Consider the following 24164-nt stretch of genomic DNA (forward strand, 5'->3'; position numbering starts at 1 on the left):
CTTCCTGCCCCTCCCCCTTTACCCACTGTGGGAGATAAGTCACGCACCATCTAAAGAGAAGCCACCGACCTTCCTACCTGCTAAGCCCAGCGCAGAACCAACAGACCGTTCCGATGGATACCAAAAAGGAGCGACTGTGCGGGGCGAGCATCAATTACAGGACAGGCTGGCACGGGAAATGCATGTGAAGGCTCTAAAAGGAACACCTCCTCAGCACGCTATAAAAGGACAGAGTCACCATCTCTGTCCCATGTCCCGCAATAAAGCACCAGGGGAATAAGGCTGTCCTGAAAGACTACGACATTTTGTATATGCTTTTAATAACGAAGTGACCAAGACCAGGAGACTAAACACCCACTGGAGGTTCACATGTCACGACCTCCCCGGGTATCCCCGGGCATCCCCGGGCATCCCCAGGCGTCCCCGGACCAGAGCCCGCTTACCTGACCCTTCTCTGCTTTGCCCTTGTGCTGCAGACTTCCGGCTTTCTCGGTGCGATCCTTTTACCTCCCTCCTTGCAACATTTTTGATTATTGTTTTTATTCATTCCAATTTCATACATGTTATGCATAATGGATTGGGGGTTTTGTTTTTATATTTTAAAGATATCGATCTAACCCTGCCATCAAATAGTCTCAAGAGGGAGATCTGAGAGTGTCAAGGTTACAGCTGTCGTGAAATTTCCTAGACTTCTGTGAGCAAATGGAAATGGAGACTTTTGAGAAAGATCACACACACACACGCGCACGCACACGTTCCAGGCATTGTATACAATGGATGTAAGCAGCATACACACACCTGCTTCCATCTACTCTGAAACCTATCGGGCTGCTTTTCCTCCATCCTAGACCAGAAACAGTCACCAAAAGTCTAGCCACCAAAACAGGTGAAATAAGGCTTGCCCATAAAAAAATATAAACAAAAGAGGGGCTTTTTTCTCTAATGTGTACCAGAGTATAAAGACAAACTTCTTGTCATGTTAACTTACAAGATAGGAGTCACTGTTCCCCCCGTCTCTAATCACCTAATGTTTTACATACTCCAAGTGCAGAGTTTTGAATTTATCGAAAAGGCCACATTAAGAGTTTCATTGGTATATGATTAAACAAATAAGTTCAGCGATACCTATAACTGTACTTGAGTAGCACATCTTGTCCCAAAGCAGCCTCCCAACATCTATGAAAGTATAATGCCTAACCTAAGAGTGTACCTCTGTAACCAAGCAACTAGGTTTCAGCCAATCACAGCCGTCAAGCTTTTCCCAGTCCTCACTGCTGCTGATCAGGGCCATGCCCATATAAGGTGAAAGCTGTTTGTGGCCAATCAGGTTGCTTCTCTATGTCACTTCCTCTCTCTTGCTATAACTCTAACCTGTTCGGTGCTGACACAGAAGTGGGTTCCTCGGAAGCTTTCCAGCCCCCTCTGACGACGCTTGACAGCATCACAGAGGAGGGATTTGCATTTCTTTACTGTCGATTTTCTTCCCTCTGGGTGACAAACTGTATCTTAAGATAGCGCACTGGGCTGGATTGGTTCTGCCCAGTGTACAGAAGACAGGCTAGATCCTGCAGGACTAGGAAGCAAATATCTGCACAATCGATGCTTATCTGGTTGCTTAAAGCTACAGAAATAGCCTGAGCTTGGGGAGACAGCAAAAATCAGTAGATTGCCCTGGTGCGGAATACTCAGAAACATCTGGGAAGGTTTTGGTTCTACAGCCTTTCCTCTTCCTCCTCCCTGTCTTCCTCTTCCTCCTCCCTGTCTTCCCCTTCCTTTTCCTCCTCCCTGTCTTCCCCTTCCTCTTCCTCCTCCCTGTCTTCCCCTTCCTCTTCCTCTTCCCTCTCTTCCCCTTCGTCTTTCTCCTCCCTCTTCCCCCTCCTCACACACCTTCTCATTTCATTTTTTGATGATGTAGGTTTCTTTGATTTTATTTTGCTTTTGTTTTTCTCTGTCTGTCTATTGAATCAGCATCTCACTGTGCTGTATGAATGTCTAGAATTCTCTGTGTAGCCCAGGCTGGCCCTGAACTTTTGATCCTCACTGAATAATGAGAGTATAGCCTGTGCCTAGAACCTACTACGTGCTCAAGTAAAAAATTAACTTAAATCGGTCTCTGTTTCCCATCAATATGACAAAATTGCCCGTCCAGCTGCACAGGTAGGAAACAAACTATACGAGATGCCGCTGGTGTCACACAGAAGGCCAGGAGGATGAAAGGCTTCACACATGGCTAAATTTTACTCTAGTTCTAGACTCTTTAAACAAATATTAAAGAAATGTTAGTTTAAACTTTCAGCAAGAGGGATACAAAGGAGATCTCAAAGAAGATACTCGAAATGCCGTGATTCGTGCTTTTTTCCCAGGGAAAAAAAGCATCTTAGACCCCATATCCTTTCTGGGGAATAGAGTGTTGCATTAACAGATTTTTTAAAAGTTATTAAAATTTTTTAGTTGGAAGAGAAATAGAATTCTGCCTTAAGTACCAGTACTGAGCGAGTGAGCAAGCGAGCAAGCGAGGGAGACGGCCTGGAGGTCAGGAGCACCTGGTGCTCTTCCAGAGGACTGGAACTCGGTTCTCAAGACCCACAGCAGGCGGCTTACAAACACCTGCAGCTCAAGCTCCAGTCGATCCAATACTTCTGGCATCCTCAAGCACTAGCACATGAAACACACACACACACACACACACACTTTTTTAAAGTCAGAATTATAACAATACTGTCATAAAGCACAGTGAGTATTGCCTAACCCTGAGGTACAGTCAAGGTGCTGGGCTGCATTCAAATTTGGATTTCACAACAAAATTAATAAGTCAAACTGTGTGTGTGTGTGTGTGTGTGTGTGTGTGTGTGTGTGTGTGTGTACACCTGCGTGCAAGTGCCCTCAGAGGTCAGAAGATGCTAAAAATCTAACTCTCATCGGTGGCCCATGTCTTTAATCCCAGCACTTGGGAGGCAGAGGCAGGCAGATTTCTGAGTTCTAGGCCAGCCTGGTCTACAGAGTAAGTTCCCGGGCAGCCAGGTCTACACAGAGAAACCCTGGAGAGAGAGAGAGAGAGAGAGAGAGAGAGAGAGAGTTCTTAACTGCTGAGCCATCTCTCATCCCCTCCACCTAACCTTCTTTTAGGCAGGGTCTCTCTTTGAACCTGGAGCTTACTGATTGGCTAGACTAGCTAGCCAATGAGCTCCAGGAATTAGCTTGCCCCACCCCTCCTAGTACTGAGGTCATATCCTCCACTCCCAGCGTTTACTTGGGCTGGAGCTCAGACAGGTGCCCGTGTTTGCACAGAAGACACTTAACCGATAGAACTCTGTCCCCAGCCCCAATTTTTAAAACGCAAACTTCTTTTAACCTTTGTTCCTTCTGGGAGTGATGGCTCCAGTATTGCTAACAGGAAACAATTGACAAATCCAAATGGCAGTGGTTTAGAATCTGGGAAAGAAAATGCCATGACAGAAGGCAGGGATTGCCACAACGGTGATGTCTCCGAGCTATATTTTGTGGTCCCGGTGTTCTGCTCTCCTCTGGCGGTATCCAGACGCCATCCCTACACCAGCTCAGAGGACAGGTCAAAGTCTAAGACAGTGAGGGCAGGGAGGCCAGGGGTGGGCGGGTCCACATGTCCCTAGAGGCATCAGAGTGGGAACACATACCAGGTCAGAACCATCAGGATCCGGGTCTGGCTGGGAGTGAGCGCTGAGTGTCAGAGCGAGAGGAGAGAAGGCCTTCTTCTGGAGTATTAGTGTTCATGACTCATGTAGGAGAAGGCCTTCCCGGTGGCCATCTTTAATGAAACATCTCTCTCTGAAACAATCTTAGCTTATTGGTATTTCTTTATTGGGGAGAATTTGGATGCATACACTATATTGGGGTGAACTAGGCCACTTTTGAGAAGAGAGTGAGACTACTCAGGAAAGGAAGATCATTGCTGAAAGCTAGGGCTATTGAGATGCCTCATTAGCATGAAGAGGCGGTCCAGGTGCCTTGGTACAGGACTGACTGCCCGTGGTCACCTCAGCTGAGGGTCGTGGTTGTATGCTCCACAACAGCCCTACTCCCACTGTGATGGTTTGTAGGTGTGGCCCAGGGAGTGGCACTATTAGAAGATGTGGCTCTGTTGAAGTAGGTGTGTCCACTGTGGGTATGAGCTTGAAAACCCTCATCCTAGCTGCCTGGAAGCGAGTATTCTGCTATCAGCCTTCAGATGGAGATGTAGAACTCTCAGCTTGTCCTGCACCATGCCTGCCTGGATGCTGCCATGCTCCTGCCTTGATGATAATGGACTGAACCTCTGAACCTGTGAGCCAGCCCCAATTAAATGTGGTTCTTCTAAGAGTTGTCTTGGTCATGGTGTCTGTTCATGGCAGTAAACCCTAACTAAGAGACACACACCATCTCGGATCTCTGCAATTCCAGGGATTTGGGCATGTTCCACATCAGCAGTCCTATGCCCATCTAGTGGCACGATCCATATGCCCTGTAGTCTTTTGTTTGAAGGGTGTATTTAAATTTTTCTTGTGCATGTGTGTATGCCGTTTGTATGCTATAGGTTGCTTTCTTCAAACACACCAGAAGAAGCCTCTGGATCCCATTACAGATGGTTGTGAGCCGCCATGTGGTTGCTGGGAATTGAACTCAGGACCTCTGTTAGAGCTCTTAACTGCTGAGCCATCTCTCCAGCCCTTCATGACCTTTCTTTAAGCCTTGAGTCCTCATCTTCCCCACAGTCCACCAAGACTCCCTCCCTCCCTCCCTCCTTTCCTCTCTCCCTCCCTTCCTCTCTCCTTTCCCTCCCTTTCCCTTCTTCTTTTTCCTCCCCTCCCTCCACTCAGCAACATTAAAACCCAAGTCATTTTATACACGAGGAACAGACAGAATTTATAAGTAACTTGTGCAAGTCCAAGCACACCTTGCAACTTCTAGGTGGTCAGGGTTTGGGAGGAGAAGAATGAGGTAGTAAGGACAGAGCCTGAGCATAAGGCCGCCTGTAACAGACAAAGATACAAAGTATCTGTGTGCACAGCCTGTGTATCCAGACTTCAAGTCCGGCTCCCTATATTTTGATGCCAGGTGGATCATACCTGGCTCTATTACAGCTCAAATATGTGCAATCTGAAAACCTGAGATGCAAACTTCTCTAAAATCCAAAAGCTCGAATGTTTAAGCAACAAGTAGAAAACTCCATACCCAGCTTGCATGTCCCCAAACACAGGTGCTTTTTAAAGAATATGGCACAAAAATTGCATCATATAATACAGGTAAAACATGGGTTTATATTTGGTTCCCACTTCTAAGACACCTCATTTGTATAGATACATGTTTCCAAATATGATATCTAAGATACTTCTGGTAGGAAGCATGTTTTGTTGTTGCTTTGTTTTGTCTTGGCAAGTATTTTAAGTGGGTGTGTTTGTGTGTGCATGCGTGTGCCTGTGTGTTCATAGTTATATTTATATTTCTTCTTCCTACTGATACTAAAGTGATACTAATAACAGGACCTTCTTGGGTGGGTTACTAAAGAAATTAGTTGAATTTTCATATGCATGGTATGTAGAACAATTCCCAGAATACAGCAAATACTGTCAACTGATAACTATTTTTATCAGGTAAGGAAGTAGTAGTGTACAAAAAATATATAGATTTTTTTGTTTGTTTTTTTGTTTTTCAAGACAGGGTTTCTCTATATAGCTCCTGCTGTCCTGGAACTCACTCTGTAGAACAGGCTGGTCTCGAACTCAGAAATCCTCCTACCTCTGCCTCCCAAGTGCTGGGATTAAAGGCGAGCGCCACCACTGCACAGCAAATATACAGATTTTTAAATCCAGCAACTTTTATGTTTAGAAAGACCTGAACGTTTCAAAAATAAATGCTGTTAGTCTGCGAAACACTAACAAAAAGTTTTCATCTTGAGAGCAATTAGGAGAAACAATGACATCAAGTAATGCAACCCCTTCTGTGTCTGGGCCTGTGGCGCAATCATCCTGATCTAATGAGGTCAAGGTCACCCGGTCTACACTAGCTCTCTCCCACCATCTTCCTCCTCTTCATAAATCAGTTAAAACACCTCGAGAAAGCAAGTGCTCTTAGGTCAGACACTCCATAGCTGGGAAGGCTAAAGTGTCCCCATCTTCACGTGGGGAAACAGGATCTTCAGGGTGTCTGGGCCAGGTTTTGAGCAGGAGTCAGGGTGGGGCAGAATGGGGGGGGGGGCAAGGACATTGCTTCCTCGATGCTGATAATACAATGCCTAGAGGCTCCACCTAGAGAAACTAGAGAGAGAAAAAAAAAACAGAGCGGGGGGGGGGGGGGGGGGGGGGGTGAGGGGGTGGGGGGGGATCAACAAGCTGGCTCTCAGGCAACTAAGTTCCAGGTTTGGGGTCAGCTGATGTTTTTGAAACCAGTCCAGCATCTGCTGCCTGAAATCCCACAGTGCCAAGGTCTTTAGGGAAGGAGACCTAAGGGCACCAATCACTGTCTCTTTCATCAAAAGAAGCTAAATTTACATGGCAAGTCAGGAGTCACCACATAGAGTCTTCTAGTACCTTGTGGTTTCCTCTACATAAGCGGTTCGCAACCTGTGCATCAGGACCCCTTTGGGGGTCGAATGACCCTTCACAGGGGTCGCCTAAGAGCATCAGAAAACACGGAGATGTACATGATTATTCATAACAGTAGCAAAATTACAGTTATGAAGTAGTAACAAAAATCATCTTATGCTTGGGGGGAGTCACCACATGAGGCACTATATTAAAGGATCGCAGCCTTAGGAAAGGTGAGAACCTCTGCCCTCTATGCACCTGGGTCTGCTGGGAACAGTCCAGTCAGAGGGTCCAAGAGGAGCTCATGTCCCTGCTCAGGAGATAGCTCCCTCTTCCCTTTTCCTAAAGCATGAACTGCAACAGCATTCTTCACTGGCTTGAACATTAATGGGCCCTGAGTGATTCGGTAGCAAAAGTCCTGACCACCAAGTAAATTCCTGTCTGGTCTCTGCCCTGATTCCCCAAGAAATTTGTCTTGCCTTCAAGCCTCCGTCACACACTGTTTCTTTCTTCTGCTTACAACATCCTTTATTGCATCGCCCTCTTCCAAACTCCAGCTTCCATCTTCTTGCTGCCCCGCCCCCCATCACTCTCCTCTTTGGGAAGCTTTTCTTTTCAACCTTTTGATTCGTTCTATCAGCCGGCCTGCAGACCTCCACACTTAAATTAACCAGCCTCGTGTCTGGATTCTCTCAATGCCTTTGGACACTTCTAACGTGGCCTTTTTTATTAAACCGTATAGTAATATTTATCTCCCCAAACAGGCTGTAAGTTCATTTAGTGCAGATAAGAATGCCTTTTTATTCACAGGACCTGGTGCCCTCCGCATGCTGAATGTGTTGGTTTGGTGCAATTCTTACAGCAATTATTCAGTTGGCTTTGATACCCTGTGTCCACTTCAAGGACCAAATACTAGGTATACCCAGGACCCCGCCTGTCCCGGCCACTTTTCAAAGGAGACAGGGAACCAATTGTCAGTCTTCAAAGTGAGACATAGACTGTCCCCTCCCTCTTCATTCAGTGATGTTCCCATGGTGTGTGCGGAGCTCATCTAGAAAATGCACACATTGAGGTGGGCAGGGAATGCACACATAGGTTTTTAACTTTAAGTAACAAAGATGTATATATGTGATTAAAACACAAAAACACTGCAGCAAACAGGCATAACACTGTTACAATGTTACAACTTTTTTTGTTGTTTGTTTTTTTGGTTTTTTGGTTTTTTTGTTTTGATTTGGTTTTTTTCAAGACAGGGTTTCTCTGTGTAGCCCTGGCTGTCCTGGAACTAACTCACTCTGTAGACCAGGTTGGCCTCAAACTCAGAAATCCACCTGCCTCTGCCTCTCAGAGTGCTGGAATTACAGGCGTGTGCACCACCACCACCCGGCGCAATATTACTCCTAAAGACTCCTTGAAGGTTGGTGTAGCTGTGGGTCAGATAACAGCCCTAGGTTGGGGTTGCTGTGATAGAGCAAACAGCTCTAAGAGACAATCTTTAGGGGTCTTGATGGTCATGGCAACCTTTCTAGAGGAACTGGCAAATAGGTGCCGAGTCTTAGAGAAACATTCCAGGTATTTTCTGGGAAAGAAGCCCATCGTGAGAAAAGACACCAAGCAGGGAAAATGCAGAGTGATTTAGGTGTGTTATAAAAGGATCAGTTTTTCTGGGACAGTTAATGCGAGGGTAAAGAGACGGAGTGTTGGAGGAGTGACAAGAGAAATCCAGGCAGCCAGGCTCCCTGATCCTGCTGCAGCCTTCCCCAAAGAGGGCTTTACAGACCACCTATGCAGTTGCTCTGGAGGGAGGGGAGGCATCAAGGGGTTGAATCCATTTCAAAACCACTAACTGTTCTACACCTCCTGGGGAGTAACAATACCTATTGGAGCTTTAAATGCCCTGAGAAATTGCAGTAAAGAGCAAATTTTTTTTCCCCATATTCCATGATGAATCATTTTTAAAAGTTTGAAAAATGCAAAACTCCAGGCAACAGCATTTTAAAAAATAAAGTAAGCCGATCATTTTAAGAAGTGTGGACCACATGAAGAGGATGACAGAGGTAAGGCTGGAGCTGGGAGGGGTAGTGATGTAAACCCTTGAAGGGACGATACAGCTGGCGCTATAAACAAACCGTGTCTACAAACTTCGTCAAGAGTCCAGTAGGGTTTCTGTGAACATCTATCAAAAGCATCTCCTGCATGCTCAGATATGGCCACATAAATCTCAGTAAGAACAAGGTGGGTGTCGGGGCGGGGTGGGGGCAATCTGGATAGAAGCAGGCTAAGATCTCTAAAGGAACTCTGCCTTACGTGAGTGAAATAGTTCTTGGTACTGAATAATCCAGAATCAAGCCATGCCTAGTTTTGAACATTCATCTTTGTAGCCAGGTAAGCCTGGTCCTTGTTTGGAGATTTTGGAAGTCTGAGCCAGTCACTGGGCCTCTCTCATGGAAACGCTGTGAGTTCAAAGGGCACAGTAATTAACGCGTGTGTAGCAGAGTAGATGTACGGCTTTCAGCGCAGCGAGTCCCCATTCCTCCGGGTTCTTCCCTGTGCACATGTGGAAGCACTTTACAGACGGTTCAGCTCCCTTCACATGGGCAGAGTTTCAGGCTCAGAAAGCATGACCTCCTTCAAGACACCATTCCGTAAGCACTTAATCGCCACGCTCTGGGGCCCATATGCTCCAAATGGCATTCTGGAATTCTCCTTTCCTGAGAGGTCACTGGGAGCCTCGTCTGAAAGGAGGGCCTGCAGTGGGAATCATCAGCACTGACATATTTCTCCCCTGCCGAGTGTCTCCGAACCTTTGCAGTATTTGTCATGGGAACTTTCTAGGGCAGGGTGACAGCTATTTGTATATACTCGGCCCAGAACACCTTCTCTCCTGTGCACTGAGGATGCCCAGTTGTTGTTTCTCTCTCTCTCTCTCTCTCTCTCTCTCTCTCTCTCTCTCTCTCTCTCTCTCTCTGCTATAAGAAAATATCTAAGTTTGAACAACATGTTCAGGAAAAGGGTTCATTAGCTTACAGTTCCGAATGTGGAATGCCTATACACCATGGCCTCTGCTCTATCAGGCGCCCCACCCACCCCACCCGATTATATCACATCATGGTCCACAGCATTACAGAGGAAGCATGAATGACAGGGACGAAACGTGGGGTCACAAGCCAGAGAAAGGGAGGCGCAACTTTCAGTAAGACAAGAAGCCTGCACTCCTGTCTCAGCATTAATTCCCTCTGGGAGTCATATGTTATAAGTGAGCATGAATTCTCTTCTGGATCTTGTCTCAAAATGAATTAACATTTCCAGTCACAATCGAACAGTTCTACTCTGCTCTTCGTTTTATAGCACCCCCAGACCACGCCTACTGTGACCCATTTCACAGATGAGGACGTTGAGGCATCGAGAGTAAGCATCCTGTTCACAAACCAGTGAGCAAAACCAGGATCCAGAGCCAGATAGTGATCCTAACCCCAAAAAGCACATCTACCATACCATGTCAAAATGAATGGCAATTTAAACTGCTAACTCAGAGGAGGGGCTTGTGTTGTTTATAGGAGGATCAGGAGGATTGCAACAGGGTCTCATGTAACCTCCACTGGCCCCTAACTCAATATATAGCCATGGACGCTCTCCCTAATCTTGTACCACTATGTCTAGACCCAGCAGATGCTGGGAACCAGAACCAGGGCTTTCTGTGTGCTAGTCAAGAGCTCTACCAACTGAACCACATGCCCAGCACCTACTTTGAAGGGTTCTTTTCTGTCCCCATACTGTCCTTGAAATGGCACTGTCACCTGCTAAGCAACGCAATTCTGCCATTATGCTCCATCTGTTCCATACCAAGAACATCACAGTGGGATAAACCTCCCTGGTGCTGACAGGAAACACACAGACAAGAGCAGGGTAGCCTGGCAGGAAGACAGTGGGCACAAAGGCTGTCACCTGCTCTGAAGCATCAAGGCAGTGAGGTGGCCCCCTCCTCCCTGGGAGTTCTTCCTACTCCGTGAGGAGTCCAAAACTCACCCTATGCCATCCTCTGAAGGGGTGAGAGACTACTGTCTTTTACATTTGAAGTTTGACCAGGTTCAGGTTGGGTTTTTCCAAGTCAGTTAGAAATCTCTGGAAGAGCCCCCTCAGAGGACAGGGATGCTAGGTTCCTGCCTGTAAGCATGATGGACTTATATTAATAGGGTCAAGGATTGGTTCTTGTCCATGGGATGGGTCTCAATCTGGGGCAGTCCTCGGTTGGCCATTCCCTCAGTCTCTGCTCTATCTTTGTCCCTGCACCTCTCGTAGGCAGGACATGTTTTGGATTGAAGGCTTTGTAGGTGGTTTATTGTCCTTATCCTTCCGCTGGGAGTCCTCCCTGGTTACAGGAAGTGACCCCTTCAGCAGCCATAACCCCCACTGCTAGAATCTCAGCTAGAGTCACCCATACACCCAGCAGCCAATGGAAAGCGACGCAGAGACTCACACCCAAACATTAGATGGAGCTCTGGGAGTCTTACGGAAGGGTTGGGAGAAAGACTGAGGACTCCAAAGAGGACAGGGACTCCACAGGAAGACCAACAGAGGCACCTAACCTGGACCCCTGGGGACTCCCAGAGACTGAATCACCAACCAAAGAGCAAGAACGGACTAGACCTAGGCTCCCTGCACGTATGTAGCAGATGAGCAGTGTAGTCTTCATGAGGGTCCCCCAATTGCCTGCCTGCCTGTGGACCCCACCCCATGCCTCTAAATGGATAGCCTTGCCTGGCCTCAGTAGCAGAGGATGGGCCTAGTACCGCAGCAACTTAATGTGTGTGTGTGTGTGTGTGTTGGTGGGATGGGGTGGGGGTGGAGATAGGGGCTTGCCCCTTTCAAAAGAGAAGGGGGAACTAGAATGAGGACTTAGATGAGGGGGTACTGGGAGGAGAGGAAGAGGTAATATTGGGTTGTATAGAAAATTAATTCATTAGATTACAATTTTTCAAAAAAGTAAAAAAAAAAAATTCTTTTCTAGTTTCGATAAAGTATAATTGACAAAATGGAAAACTCTGAAAGAAACACTATTTCCAGTTCTAGAATGATCTGGAAGCAGTTGTGGAGAGAAATTTGCTTTATAATATCGCCCCCCCCCAAAAAAAAATATGACTTCCATGGTAGATTAGCACACCACAACAACAAATGAAAAGGATTTGTTTCTTGAAACAGGAGGTCACCTTAGAGTGATTGACATGGCTGCCAAAGTAAGTTCCCAATCCAGACAACCAGTAGTGGCAGGGACGAGTCTCCACAGGAGGAAGGCTGGCAGTCAAGAAAAGACCCATCTTCTACCCTAGGAGCCTGGGATAGCAATGAAAACCTCTGCTCCCTTCCAAGTGTCTGACAGGTTCCCCCAGTTTCCCCGGGGTTCATTATAGAAGTGTCAGAGCCTACCAGAAATGTGGTGGCAGCCACACATTATCAAATAAATAAAAAGAACACTCCTTTTATCCCACCTTTGAAGTTACTCTGAATAGTGTCGCCCTCTGCCAAGTTTCCAGTCTCCTGCATAATGAGATACTTTCCAATTAGCATATCACAAATATTCCCAGTCTTACTTTTCATCACTGCCCTAATACGTTTTTTAAATGTTTCCTTTATAGTACGCTGGGATTTTCCCTGCTCTATAACGAGATGTGAGAAGGAAGGCATTATGTCCCCCCCAAGCCCCTAAGTTTTTTTCTTTTTTTTTCAGTCTTCGCTCTTACCCCCTCCCCCCATTCTCTTTTTTTTTTCTTACAAACTAGCAGGCTGCGTGGGATGGTGGGAAGGTCACCGGAATGAAAGCCAGAAGTCCTGGATTTGAGTTTTGCCTGTGCCGCTAATTAGTTGTGTCATTTTAGGCAAATTGCTTCACCTTTGAGCGCCTCTGGGTCATTTTCTATATAATGATGAGGCCTGGCGGAATGGAAGGTCCCCCGTGGCTTCAAACACCGGGATACTGTTTGTGAAGCTTGAGTAATTCCTTGTGTCCTCATTCAAAGGCTGGAGCAAGTTATTTTCCCTGATTGGAAAGCACAGCCAAAGTGGGTGAAGACGTCAGCAAATAGGAATGTGGCTTTAAAGGGACACCAATATTTAATTGCAGAATTATAGACTATTCTTAAACAGCCAAAGGCTTCCACAATATCACCATACATACGCCATTACATTCAGTAGTGTTTTTAGTGGCTTCAAGGCATGCACACATAACAAATGAATACACGCATGCGCATTCAGGAATAGACGCATGCGCATACACTGGAGCTTGCAATTTTTGCCGGCACGAACTAATCCTGTCTGTGAAGAATACTCAGATGAGGAAAAGAAAGTTCTGGATATCAACAGGTTCAGAATATTTAAAAAAAAAAAGTCAGCTTAATAATTGGGATTGTCCCAATGACACCTGAGTTTTAAGATTTGCCTAGTAGTATCATAGGCATAAAAATGTGGAAATTGATTAGCGTTTCAACTGTGAATCCCTAGGGACAAAGGCCAAGCTAGTCATGTGGGCCCTGCCATTTAGTTTGCTTAACTGACTCTGTCTGAAGAAAAGGAAGGGGGCAGCCTTGTGAGGCCTTTGACCTGCGGACCTTCCAGTTTATCCCCCACTTTGAGCAACAGTGACAAAACTGCTTCTGCTTTCAGAGGACTTCTACCACATCACATCTTCTGTAAGGGGGAGGGGGAGGGGACGTGCGTACATGCTCGTCTGTGCATGTCCATAATGTGTATATGTGTATGTGCAGGTATGGGTGCATATGAAGACTAGGGAACAACTTTGGGGTTCATTCCTCAGACTCTCTCTTTCTCTCTCTCTCTCTCCATATATGTGTGTGTGTGTGTGTGTGTGTGTGTGTGTGTGAATACTATATACACATATACGTATGTGTATACATACAATATATATATTCATGTATATTCACAATACATATTCATATGAATATATACTATATATATGTATATGTGTATACACACAATATATATTCATATATATTCACATATATATTCACAATATACATTCATATATATTCACATATATATTCACAATATACATTCATATATTCATATATATATATGTATACACACACACACATGTATATGTGTATACACACAATATATATTCATATATATTCACACATATATTCACAATATACATTCATATATATTCACATATATATTCACAATATATATTCATATATATTCATATATATATGTATACACACACACACACACACACACATATATATATATACACACAGAGAGAGAGAAGTTCCTTTGGTAAACCTAGAGCCCAGCCAGTAGGTGGGCTGCCCCCCACTTCTCAGCTCTGGCTTGCAAGCATGAGCCCCTCACCTAGCTTTTTAAACTGTGGCTTCTGTGAACTAACCTCAGGACTCAGGCAACCCCGTTTGCTACCATGCAAGCTACCCCTCCCTGGCCATGCCCCCTCTTAAGACTTCAGTTCTGCTTCTCTGGTCTCCTCTGCCCCCGGGGCCACCCTGCACACATGCCCCTGGCAGGCTTCCCTACGGATCTTCAGCTAACCGTGGTGAATCTGAGCCGCTTGTCACACCGCACTCTGGGCTCTCTCACCACTTCTCTGGCTCTGGTGGCGGTGGGGACTGCAGGGAGACACTTAGGTCACATGGTAGCCCCGGGAGTAAGAGCACCCAGGACTCTTGGATGGGAATGAATCCGGGAGAGTGAGTTCAGGAGAGTCCCGCCACACCCCCACCTTCCTGAGCTATTGCAGTACCAGGGGAAGTAAGGGTAGCATAATTAGCAATTGTACACTAAGAATAGATTTTCTTCGGACTGAGCAAAGCCATGATGAAGACTGTTGAAGGTCAGCAGCGTCCTGCACAGGAGAGGCAAGGGAGCCGCCTACATTTGGTTTTTATTAGAAGAGAGGCAAGAATAATGAAGTTTTAAGACTCGCTGGCGCTGCTCTATAGAATACTCTGGAACAGCACACGGGTCAAGAGATCAAATCACCACACAGTCATGAAAAGCCATAACAATTACAGTTACAGAAGCAGACAAACAAAATCTAACAAAAGAAGACTACAAATAACATAGGAGACATAGGTTGCGGTTCCTAAGATTGTATATATGAGAATATAGAAGTAGGTAGATACCACGGAAAGGTCTAGAAGAATAACTATCAAAGCACCAACAGGATTTTATCTGAACTGTCAACTAGGTGATTTTTCCCTCCGGTCTCTTCCTCCTGCCCACCCTCCCTTCCATTCTTTCACTGTCACCCCTTTTCCTTTCTTCTTTTTTGTTTATCCGCACTTAACAATTTTTCCCCACCACTCCCATGAACATGAACTGCCTGGATAACTTTTAAAAAATCTCCCCTGAATAAGTAAACAGCCCATTTATAAATATTAAACGGTTTGGGAATGAAGCCGTGAGGATTAGGCCACAGGCAACGGTGGGAAGGGAGAGTAAGAGGCAGGACTGAAGGTAATTACAGAGGAAGAGGACAGAGGTGGGGGGCTGAGTGAGGAACTGAAGGGGAAATCAGAAATCCAGGGTACCGCCCAGCTGGAATGCAGGTCAGTGTGGGGAGTAATTAGCATGGAGGGGAAAAGCCTGCATACTCTACACCTGGCTTCTTAGACATAGCAACACATCACCAGGGTGCCAGAGAGAGGGGAGGGGCCAAAGGGGCTGAAGAGTCCGGTGCTAGGTTAGGCAACTGTCCACCAGTCTCCAGAGGAGGCCATACTTCACCTAGAGGGCCCCTTCAGCCTGTGCTGAGATGGTCCCTTGTCTCTGGTGGGAGGCAAGGACCTCCTTCCATCATGGTACTCCAACAGCCTGCATGGGTGGCACTCAGTCCTGATTGAGAACCGAGTTGCAGAACCCTCTCAGCAAGGACTGACACAGCAAGAGGAGATGGGTTGTCACCATCTGCGGCATACAACCCGGACGTAAGTGAGACTGAATCTGGGGAATAAAGATGTGTGGAAGTAACCAAACTGACAACGGTACAGATGCGAATGAGAAAAGTGTGACTTTCCTCAGGTCAGAGGAGGGGATCCTTGAAAGGGAAATAGATGGTACCGATAGCCACTGTGGAAGACAGGCTGGAGGAGGCAGGGCCAGGAAAACAGCTTATGATTTCAAGGGGTGTCCACAGGCAGGAGAGAACCATCAGAGGAGAATATCGCTCTCTAGCTCGGTGCCTAGAAGATTTAACAGAGTCGAGATGGATGAGAGAAAAAGTCGTCTTCAAGGTTGTGTGGTGAAGAGATAAGAAGCGGTATATATGTCTCAGAGAAGGTCAGTCAGGGCAAAGGTTAGTCAGGCTCCCAGCACTAGGGCAAGAAACCTGAGGCAAATGACTGGGAAGAAGAAAGAAACTGACCAGAACCCCAGAACCCCGGCTGGTGGTTTCAGGGTTCACATCACATTCAGTTGGTCCTCGATTGCTCTGGGGCCTGTGGTGAAGCAGAACGTCATGGCGGGAAATGTGAAATAAAGTGAAATAGTGTGAAATAAAGTCTGATGAAATAAAGTGCCCGGGAAACAAGCAAACAAGGAAAAACAGGAGAGGGAAGGGACAGGGGTCCTATTGCTTTTTTAGGGCGCGCCCCCAATGATCTAACTTCCTTCCCCAATGCTTCACTTCCCAAGCATCCTGCCACATGCCGGGAGCACCAGGGACTGATGACCAAGCCTTTAACAAGTAGGCCTTATCTAAAGCATGACCAGTCAGAACTCCAAACAAAGAAAGCAGTTACTAACAAGCCACTAACGAGGTCTTGAGGTTACAGCCCTTGTCTGGCTTGCACTGGCTACCACCAAAACGAGCAGAACTACTTCAGGGAGAGCAGCCTGTCTGTGCTCACTGTCCTCAGAGCTACAGAGTTCAGCTCTAATTACAGCCTCCTCTAATTACACTCTGTGCAGTTTAACCCCCACCTCCCTCAGGAGAACAAGGCCACTTCAGGACTTCCCATGGAAAATCCTTGATAAATATCGGTCTGATATTTTCCCTGTCAGCCTGACAGGGCTTAGGATCACCACCGAAGCAAACTTCCGGCTTGGCCTATGAGGATGTTTCTAGAAAATTTTAACTGAAAAGTGGCCTGTTGTGACCATGGGTGGCACCATTCCATGGGCTGGAGTCAAGACTAAGTAGCAAACGGGCAATGGAGCTGTGCAAAAGTGCGACCAGCAGGCTGGTGTTCCGCTGCTGCTGCTGCTGCTGCGGCGGCGCCTTCCCCGGCATGATGCGCCGTCTCTCCGTGATGTATGAGCTGAAATGTGTCCTTCCTCCCTTGAACTGCTACATGTCAGGGATTTTTGTCAGAGCCTAAAGAAACATCCTAGCTCCACCTTCCATTATTCTTAGGAATATCTCAATCCACAGCAGTCACCCCACCGTTAACCAGTGGGGGACAGGGATTGGGGTATTATGGATGGCTTTTAGACAAGGAATTTGCAGGGAGATAGATCCCCAGACTGTCCTTCAGTTGAGACGAAGGATGAGACCCGTGACTAGCCTGTGGGGATCCCCCGGGATTCACATTTAGGGTCTCTCCACGGGGTATATCCTTATAGCAAAACTCTCCTGAGTTTTGTCGGGGTGACGCGGTAAAGACCGAGGATGGACCCCGGGACTCGCGGCTGACTCACCGAAGCTGCCCCCAAAGCATCCCTAGGATGCGTGTGACAAGCTGAAGATTCATATCACAGCTGCACCAATAGACAGCTACAAGTGCCCCGTGTCACCTCAAGGAGGCCTCGGGATGGAGAGGAAGGGGCAGCGTCTGTTCCCTGTAAGACGACCCTGATCAGCACCTTCCGCTGCGCTTCTACAGACAATGTTTTCAAACATGTGAACACGTTCATTATAAACCGTGCGAAAGATTTTCCTGCGCTGAGGCAGGTTCATAATGGAATCCTGCAGATGTAAGCCACTCCATTTTCTACAAGAACGAGCTCGCATTTCCAAGATACTCTTACTTTAAATTTCCATTTCAGCAAGGAAAAACTGAATATGTGGAACTTACATGAATATTTTTAGCGCACGAGAGTCCATTTCATGCACTGAAGTAATAATTTATTCACTAGAACCCAAGTGTCCAGAGAGGGCCCAGGTACATCTGCACAATCTCCCCAGAGATTAGTCCATGAACTTGAAGGATCTGCATTGAGCATTAAGAAACCAGAATGGCTGCCTGAAGCCAGCAGATCCCCCCCCCCCCCCAACACAGGAGAGATTTGAATTCACAGTCGTGCGCATGCGCGGACCACTCCTTTACAGAATCAACCCCTTAAACCAAATGCATACGATTCAAGTCACAGTTCCACGGGAGGTGGGACTCCATTGTGATTCCCACCTCTCCTCATTGGTCACATCGTCTACGTCAGATTACATCGTAAAATCTGAGATGCCAGAAAACAACATTGTGGTTAAGCACTTCAAGCTTAAACTCTGAGATTCTTGGGTTCAGAGGCAGAGTGGATGTCTTCGGGAACACGCCGTACGCGGGAGCAAGTCAAACCACGGAAGGTCTCGGGCGTGCCAAGCAGGACACCGCGTTGACATCCGCTTTCAGAAGACACTCCCTGTTTATAAACCATCTCCAGTGTGCGTTGGACTGGAAAGCACGCTGACAGTTAACTAGCTGGCTTCTGCAACCTGCCATTAATTGCCCTTTTCAAGTGAAAATGGTTCCATTAGCTTTATGTGCCCGTCTCTACAGCAAACCCCCTTCCAAGAAAGTTTCCATTTCTCACCGAGCAGTCAAATAATTTACCTAAGAGTCCCATTCGCACAGGATTTAACTCTAATTTTATATAAACATCTTAGATAAATGGCCCTCTTTTATTTACTACTTTTAAATATACATTCACTTTTTATTTAAAAAAAAAAAAAGTAAGAAGCCCATTCCCTTGCCCCTCCCCCGCCCCACCTCCAGCTGTTGCTGCCAGTAATCTAGTTTTTCCAGGCTGAGTTTATAAATTCGGATCTAATATCTCCGAACAAATATAAGTCATGACAAACACAGGCAGGCAATCTAAAAGTCTTGCATTTTATATATCAACTTTAATCTATAGGACTCGACCACACAGAAACCAAGAATTGGCCCATGTTACATTGACAATCAGAGGACAAAAAAATAAAAAATAAATTAAAAAAAAATTTTAAAAAGCACCTAGTGACATTTATGCTGAGCTCAGCAAAAGAACTTTCTCTTGCATACTTAATAGAAAACAGACATGCTAAGTGACATACGACAGTTATTCACCAAGTCACTATTACAAATGATCCCTGTCACAGTGACCTTTCCAAACGTTTCTCCAACAAGCACAAAAACACACCCAAAACAGAATGCAACTGGAGAGCAACTTCCAAATAATTTTACATGTATCTGGAACGGTGAAAGCAGGGAAGCCCGGGTATAAACATTTATAAGCAACGATACCCTCACTCCACACGAGGCACAGAAATAATGCCTCCTGTTGTCCAGATAAAACATCAGTGCCCCTGTCACCAGCAAGGAAAGAGGGAGTGGGGGCAAGGAGGGGGTGGTTGTGAAGTATTATATTTAAATGGAGTCTCCTCTGTCTGGCAATTCACCCTAGAGTTCAATATACTCACTCGGAGGCCTCGGTCCAGGGTTTCTGGTTTTTGCAAGCGGTCTGTGAGATGTACAGATGGAAGTAATCTGAGGCTTACTCCGAATCCTGAGGAGGGACGCTTTTACTGCCCTGATTTCCTTCAGTGCTGCAGTCCTGGAATTACCGCACGTTGTTGCACGTTGGTTGTGACTGCTGTCAACATTTTATGACTCTCTGCTTTTCAGGTCTTCCGAGAGCTAATTGGAACATTCTAGAGAGCTGGGCTCAGTATAAGTCTCCATCCTGTTTCTATTCCCCAGCCCAGGAAAGGCTCCCGCTTTCCTTATGTAGTCCAGAGATTTAAAGTTGTTCTTTTCCGGAGTGCATGCAAATAAATCCTGAAGTAATTGGTTTCTACCTTCAGACAGCTTTCCCTCCCAGTTGCTTGGGCAGTCTTGCTTTTCCCACACACTTCTGGAGTGGTGAGCGGCTTGTCTGGACAAGTATGATAACGCTTGGCCAGGAGATGAAAAACCCACACTGAAGTCATTAAGGACCTGTAGGACTGGGCCCTGAATCTGCTTGGCACAGTCCCCAGGCCCCATCACCCCAGCCTGGAAAGAGGAACCATGAAGACAAGTTCATCGGGCCTTTCCAGGACCTACAACCCCCTGTGTTTTACAGAACAAAACAGCACTTCATCTTGGTCACCAGACCTCTCTCACCATCGACCCCCACACACAACCCCTCCAACCAAGGATCACTGGGGGCGGGGGTGTGTGTGTGTGGCAAGGACCTCAGTGATTGGCCTGAAATTCTGGTGTTTCCCCAGAATAATGCCAGTGTAGTTAGCATTATCAGTGCCCTCTCAGTAGTTCTCTGGCCTCATCAGTAAGCTACTTCATTACCTATCTAGAGCTTTTACCTAAGTTCTGGAGAGGTCTATGTATGTGTATTCTTGAAAGAACTATATGAGACCTAAACCCCAAATCAGAGTTTCAAACCATGACAGAGCAAGAGCTTTGGGCTTTCTCCTGCTCATGGGTTGCCTACACAATTTATAAGTCCATTCACTTTTCGAGAGACTTGAGTTCATTTGCTTCTGCTTTTGCGTATAAGTCATAAACATTCTATGTCCAAATCCAAGAGACAAAGAAGCGATCATAGCTTAAAGACATATTCCATCCAAGACACAGGGGGCGGGGATTGGATTATCCAATGGTAATATTTCTCCTGTTGTATTTCCCTTATGGCTCAAGAACAAAGGGGCAGCCATATTCATCTTTTAACTTTCTATTAAGGAAATTTCACTAAAGAACGCTGTTGGGCAGGCAGGCTGCAGATCGCAGGCAGAGCACCTGCCCAGCATATGTGAGTCTTCAGGTTCCATTGTTGGCACTGAGGAAAGCCCACCAGCGGATAGCCTGTAGGTTACCACAAACGGAAATCATATATAGTAGGCCGACATGTTTTTCTGGGGGATGAAGAAGGTAGAAAAAAATCACTTCAGGAATACTAAGAAAATGCGTATGTTTGGCAGAAACTCTGAGAAACCCAACAGAAAGATAAGAGAGCTGGGAAAATTACTCCTGGGCCTATAGCATGCATTGGAAGAAGGCATATGATTGGGGGGGGGGGTACAGCTTCTGCATTGTGGAGCACAGACAGACAGACAGACAGACAGAAGCACTATGCAGAGAGGGGCCTCCTGAGAGCCACTCCACCACTTACATTGTCCCCTGACCAGTGCTTTGGTCTCTCCAGCCACGCCCCATCTCCTGGGACCAGTCACTAACAGCCTCTTGTCCATATCTTTCTTATGTCCATCTCACACTCAAGACTTTAGCTTCAAAAATCATGGCCGCTTCAATAGTCCTTGTCTTTTTGCTGCTTTTGTTCTATACAAACATGTAGCCATGGCAGACTTGAAATGTTCCTTCTTCACCTACTAAGAGCTGGTATTACAGGTAGGAGCCACCACACTTGGTTAATATTCTTTTTTTTTTTAAAAACGGATTTCTCTGTGCAGCTCTGGATGTCCTGAAACTTGCTCTGTAGACAAGACTGGCCTCAAATTCACAGAGATGCCTCTGCCTCTCTGCCTCTCTGCCTCCCAAGTGCTGGGATTAAAGGCATGTGCCACCAGCAGAAGTTCTATTTTTTTAAAGATATATTAATTTTTGTTTAGGGTGTATGAATGTATGTATGGATACCATGTGCCTGTCTGATACCCTCAAAGGCCAGAAGGCAACATCACATCCTCTGGAATAGGAGTTATAGGCCATCTTAGAGCCACCTTCTGGGTGCTGAAGGCTGAACCCTAGACATCTCTACAAGATCAATGAGTGTTCTTACCCACCAACTGATCCATCTCTCCAGACTTAATAAGATCAACCACATAGGCTCAAAATGCAACATCTTATTTTGCCAAGTCCTATAAACTATCTCTCTCAGACAGTTCTTATAAGTAGCCCCTGAGAAATCATATCCCATCTTCTTCTGCCTGACACAGACCACAGGGTGTGTCTGTGGTTGGTTCAGTCTGACTTGATTCTCAAGACCAACCTATTCCCAGGCTAGAGGCCTTTAACCTGGACCAATTCTGCCCTGGGGTCCGACACCAAGTAGTTCTGGCTGTTCCTTATTCCCTAACACCCGAACTTTAATCAAAAGGCTGCCATTCCCTAATTCCAGCCTTCATTCAACCCTCAAATAACAGGGCTGAGCCTTGTTCCCAAGCTCCTGTTTTGGTAACTGCCCAGTAAATCTGGCTCCTCCTAGGCCTGGGACTCAGGCCAAATTCCTAACTTGGAATCAAAAGAATCTTCTCCAATCTCCAGCTTACTGTTAGAATCTGCTATCTCCCCACCCCAAACCCATCACGCCACATCCACACTTAACTAGCTGTCTAAGGTCTAGAGATGCCCATATCTACTCGAAGCTGCTGGCCAGCTCTCAATGAAACCTAAACTTCCACCAGGCCAGAACCGCAGCAAAAAAAAAAAAAAAAAAAAACAAAAAAAACTGCCCCTCAGGATCCCACAAGCTCCACACAGGGCCTGCCACAGGCTTGGGCTCCTGCTCCGGTATCAGCAGCTACTGGCTTCAGTTCACCTTGACTCTGAATTGACAGTTCTGGTTTAATCCCTACTGTGTGATGCTCCTACTATGCGCAACAACTGTTAGGACAGTCTGTACCTTCTTTAAAATGATACTACTTATTATTATCGGTGTGTGTGTGTGTGTGTGTGTGCGTGTGTGTGTGTGTGTGTTTGTAATGGGGGGGGTTGCCATAGCCTTTGAGTTGAGATCAGAGGACAATTTTGTGGAGTGGGCACCAAAGATTGAATTTAGGGTCTAACACTAGCATAGCCAGGCCCCTTGCCCACTGACTGAGCCATTTCACAGGCCCGAGGCCTGAGTTTTTATCATTATGTCGACTGTCTGGCTCTTGCAGATCCCCTCCCTGCCCCCACCCCCCGGGTTTCTTGTTGCATGAGTCACATGGAATCTCATTTGCATAAGCTGGAATTAATCAAGTAATTAATTGCCTACATTTTCTGTTATAGCCAGCCAAGCGCCAGCCTGTCAGGGAGTAGACAGGGAGCCGTATACCCTCTAGGAAGAGGTTTTACCCTCAGGCCTGAAACCGGATCACTTGGTATCATTCTGTTTTTTTAAAAAAACGGTTTTAAAAATTCTCTGTCTCTCTGCTCTGTGTGTGTGTGTGTGTGTGTGTGTGTGTTTGCATGTGTGTGTGCATGTGTATGCAGACAGAAAGGATTCTGAATTTTGTTGACCAGCCAGCCAGTCAGTACCTCTGTCTCTGTTTCGCTGTCTCTATTGTCTGTTTCTCTCTGTCTCTGTCTGTCTGTCTGTCTTTGTCTCTCTCTTTCTCTGTCTGTCTGTCTCTCTCTCTCTCTCTCTCTCTCTCTGTGTGTGTGTGTGTGTGTGTGTGTGTGTGTGTGTGTGTGTGTGTGTGTGTATGTTATATGCCAGTGTGGACAAGGTCTAGAAGAGAAGGTTGGGTCCCTGAGGCAGGAGTTACCATGTGAGTGCTGGGAATGAAACTGTCCCCGGGAGAGCAGAAATCACTCTTCACCAATGAGCCAACTGCCCAGCCCCACAACCCTTCCACTTTGACTCCCTTCTGCTCACTAGAGCTCTTTCTTGGAGCTGGAGAGGTGGCTCAGTGGTTAAGAGCACTGACTGCTCCTCCAGAGGTCCTGAGTTCAAATTGCAGCAACCACATGGTGGCTTGTAGCCATTTGTAATGGGATCTGATGCCCTCTTCTGGTGTGTCTAAGGACAATGACAGTGTATTCACATACATGAAATAAATAAATCTTTTTTTTTTAATGCTCTTTCTTCTGACTCCTTCCTCACAGCAGTTCCAGGAAGCTTCTGAGCTCTGTGCACATTTCCTTTTTATGCCTCGTGTTTTCTGAGGCACACACGGGGACAGCAATGAAAATCCAAACACAAAGTTCCAAACGCCAGTTCCGCCACAGAAACATCTAATAAGTGAGGGTTGTCTGTTAGAATCAACTTCATCTGAACTCTGGAACAACAACCAGATTCGCACACAGGAAGACGGTCAGCAATCTCAGTAGGCAAGACTTATGGAAGGTTAACCACCTCTGGCCCCACGCCCCCACTGCGGTTTTTCAGACAGCATCCTGTATCCTAGGAGGATTTCTGAGCCTGGAAGGATCAGAGCATGCTGTCTTCAAGCAACTGTGGTTGTTTGTTTTAAACTGTCTGATGACTCCCCGAAGGACTGGACGCAAAGGGCTTGTGTTTCTTTAGCCTAATTCCCAACTCTCCCTGGGTGGAAATAACGACCCAAGAATCATTTGTCTGGAATATTTAAAAGTACGGGCATCAGTTGGTGTCATCTGGGGCTTGGGATCCGGTACAGGCGAGTGGCAAACCAGCCAGGAGGGAAAGGTTAAGGAGTGAGGCTACCTTGTCAAAGACCGGAAACTCCCACACACTGGATTTCGGAGACTCTAGAAGCCCACGCAC

General features: G+C 46.3%; 1 protein-coding gene across 1 annotated transcript in view; it reads right to left on the reverse strand.

Annotated features, from left to right (window-relative positions):
* Positions 1-24164, reverse strand: part of Stox2 (storkhead box 2) — a 247377-nt gene that overhangs the window by 156611 nt on the left and 66602 nt on the right. The window lies entirely within an intron of this gene.

The sequence above is a fragment of the Apodemus sylvaticus genome, chromosome 18 (assembly GCF_947179515.1).
Source record: "Apodemus sylvaticus chromosome 18, mApoSyl1.1, whole genome shotgun sequence".
NCBI classification, from domain to species: Eukaryota; Metazoa; Chordata; class Mammalia; order Rodentia; family Muridae; genus Apodemus; species Apodemus sylvaticus.